A 3,502-nucleotide genomic window follows, 5' to 3' on the forward strand; every position below is an offset into this window, starting at 1 on the left:
TGATTCTTCGACAGCAATCTAACTCGCATTAATGAACAATTATGACGTCTGAACGGTGACCGCGTCAGCATGTTGGGACCTGGATGGATCCGCTGAGATGTCGACGCCCAGGAACCTGAAGATATTCACCCAGAAGACCATAAGACCATAAGACAAAGGAGCAGAAGTCGGCCATTCGGCCCATCGAAGTTGTTCCGCCATTTCATCGTGAGCTGATACAATTTCCCCTTTAGTCCCATTCCCCCGCCTTCTCACCATAACCTTTGATGCCCTGACTACTCAGAAACCTATCAGTCTCTGCCTCAAATACACCCAGTGACCCGGCCTCCACTGCCGCCCGTGGCAATAAATTCCATAGATCCACTGTTCTGAACCTCCAGTGAGGATTTGCGTCTGTTCACCTGACGCATTCTCCCTGGAGTACAATTAATTCCCTGGTATTACTAAAATTGATGAGAAGGTTGGTGCTTTGACTCCACTCAACCAGCATATCCATCTGATGCTGAGACGCCTATTGGTGTCATCACAAACGGGATTGCCTGCAGAGTCAACATAAAACATGTGTTCCTTCAAGTTCCGAGTGCAGCATGGGTAGCAGGGTAAGTCACCGCCTCCTCGATGCTTCACCGTCCCAGTCATTGATCAGCAGTACAGTCAACGCAATGGCTGTTCCTCCGTGACTGTGAGTAATCTGTCCTTGGTCGTTGCTGAAATGATTCAGTGTCGTCAGAATGGAGCAGCCAGCAGCGTCACAGGGAACGACACTCTTCAGAAAGGGTTTGCACATTTCACTGCAAACGCACTTTCACGTGATTGGTTTCAGCTCGGTATGTTGTCAGACATTCCTGGTATTCGTCTCAGGGTTGGCTTGAAATTACTGATCACATCCGTAGACTCCAAACAGAACAGAACCTAGTCGCGGTGTGAAGGCTTGCCTGGCTCAGTAACTTGGAGAGCGAAACTGGCTGGAGATAGGAGTTAATGCTTTGACTCTTGGTAGGGTCACTCATGCCAAACAAGTCAAATGGTAGAGGGCAGACTGAGAGTGTTCCCCCGCACCCACAAATTCGAGGATTCAGCTCAGAGATATTAATCCGAACTGGTCAAAGAAAACTTCAGTGAAACGAAAATGAAGAGTCCGTATACATATGTATCTGTCGGTATTTCTGAATCGCTACCCGGGACTTGGCAGGGAATTGCGCAAACCTGGAGGAAGCTAATGACACGGTGAATGAATCCCTGAACGTCGCTGACTGACAGGGATGGAGGATCTTCACTGCGGCCCCAACAAGCCAGCGGCGAGACTGGTAGTAACTTATGAAATTAGTCAGCTCCGCCCTGGGGACAGGCCTCCGTTGTAACCAGGATATCTTCATGTAGCGGTGACACAGAGAGGCGGCGACCATCATTAAGGACTTTATCACCCAGGACGTTCCTCTTCTCACTGTTACCATCAGGAAGGAGGTACAGAAGCCTAAAGCCACACACTCAGCGATTCAGGAACTAATTCTTCCCTTCTGCCATCCAATGTCTAAATGGACATTGAACCTATGAACACTGCATCATTCTTCTATCTGTTTTACTCTATTTTTAATTTAACAATTTAATGTGTATGTTTACTCTAGTTGAATATTTGATTGATTTTCATTTCTATATGTATCATGTATTGATTGCACTGCTACCGCTAATTTAACAGACTTCTCGACATCTGTCCGAGATATTAAGCCCGAATCTGATTCTGATTCTGAAGTAAGTCACATCCGTAAAGACAGATGCTGGTGTAGATCGGAACTGAGACTCTCAATCCGGATCAGCAGAAAATGAGTTCGGTGCGAAGATTCTAGTTCTCGAAATCCCAAGCGTTTGGCACAACAATGTGACCGGAGTGAGCAGTTTCGCTTGTCACCTAATTTCTGCCCGCACCGACTCGAAATCCTGTGAAATGTATAAGCCGATATTGTATGCAAGTTAGAGGCACCTGTGTCCTGGTCGGAAAAAGGGAAGTGGTTAAACTATGTAAGTTCACTTGCCAGTTTCTCGTTCTTTGACATTAATGTCTACAGCGCTAATCAACATGCAGACCCATCGTTTTCCAAAGACTGCTGCGCTGTTTCCATTTTACACGTATTTCCACAACAGAGTGTAACAGCAACACAGTCTCCCAACTCCTACACTGACTTCCTGAGGCCAGCGTGCCGAACACCTTTCCCAGTCTCTCTGCACATGAGCCGGGTTTCAGCAAACTATGCCCTTTTACCTCTCTCTCTCCCTGCTGATTTGCACTCCCCGGTGCTCTATCATTCCTCAGCTGGTTTGACATTCCAAAATATGACACTTCAAACTTACCTGCCTTGAAAACTATTTCCAATTCCTTCTTCAGTGTTTCTGTTTGACATTGCCAATTATCCAGAGCGTCAATACAAAAGTCGTGAAGCAAATCGCTGATAATTTCCAGTAACGGGGCTCGTCCGGGATTTGAACCCGGGACCTCTCGCATGTGCTATTCCACCCGAAGCGAGAATCATACCACTAGACCAACGAGCCCGCATTTGCAGATTGCGTCACAACTGAACTCCGAAGCCATTTAAATTTAATTGGTGGAAAACCCATTGTCCTTTCCGTTGTTGAGAGGAGAGTCTGATGTCAAAATATGTTGGGCCCGTATTCCTTTGAGATTACAAGAGTATTCGTTACTTGATTCAGTCAAAATAAGAATATAACGGACCCTGATGTATTGCACGTCAGAATGCGTTTGCCAATGGAAGGGACCCAATCAAAGGACACTAGTTCAAAACGCAAACTCCAAGCATAGTTTTTTCACATAAGGTGATGCTTCTCAGAAATTTCCTGTCCCGGCGGCAGGTGGACGGTGGATAATTAGATTTATTCAGGCGCGTATACAGAAGTATTTTGTTCCATGAACAGCGGAGACGTTTGATAAACGGCACACAATAAGAAATTTATTCAGGACAAATTTTCACACGTCGATGCTGTCTGGCCCGCTGAGTTCCTCCAGCATGTTGTGTGTGTTTCGCAAGTTCGTCTAACATTCTGCTGATTATCCTTTCACTGACAAGCATTGTTCCGTCACGTGACCTTCGAACTCATGTCACGTCACCATCCGACTTTACTATCTGCATTTACCTCTTTTCGGTGTACTCACAAGAGGATTCCAATTCAAACTGTAAAATCTACCATCCACATTCCCACATTCCACGCCATCGCCGATAACATCTCCATGTTGCGGTTTGGGTAAAAACTGGTATGGAGATGGAATGAGACAGTGTGCGTAAAGGACGATTCATATCTTGCTGACAGCCGAGGGGAACAGGAGAAGATGGTGAAGGGCAACCGGATATGGATATTTTCTCAATGACAGAAACTTTCCTTCAACAAAACTGGGTGTAAAATGAAGAAAACAAAGAACTGAAGGGAGGACGAATGCCGAATTGTCATGGCCGGGATTGGAAACTACCTCTCCATTGGAAGCTGCGACCTTAAC

At 46.0% G+C, this 3,502-nt stretch overlaps 1 non-coding gene across 1 annotated transcript; it reads right to left on the bottom strand.

Annotated features, from left to right (window-relative positions):
* Positions 1-2,460: 2,460 nt before the first annotated feature.
* trnap-cgg (transfer RNA proline (anticodon CGG)) lies at positions 2,461-2,544 on the bottom strand. The gene is given in 2 exon segments: positions 2,461-2,496; positions 2,509-2,544. It is a non-coding gene; the product is annotated as a tRNA-Pro (tRNA).
* Positions 2,545-3,502: the final 958 nt, after the last annotated feature.

This window comes from Hypanus sabinus, unplaced genomic scaffold (assembly GCF_030144855.1).
Source record: "Hypanus sabinus isolate sHypSab1 unplaced genomic scaffold, sHypSab1.hap1 scaffold_164, whole genome shotgun sequence".
NCBI classification, from domain to species: Eukaryota; Metazoa; Chordata; class Chondrichthyes; order Myliobatiformes; family Dasyatidae; genus Hypanus; species Hypanus sabinus.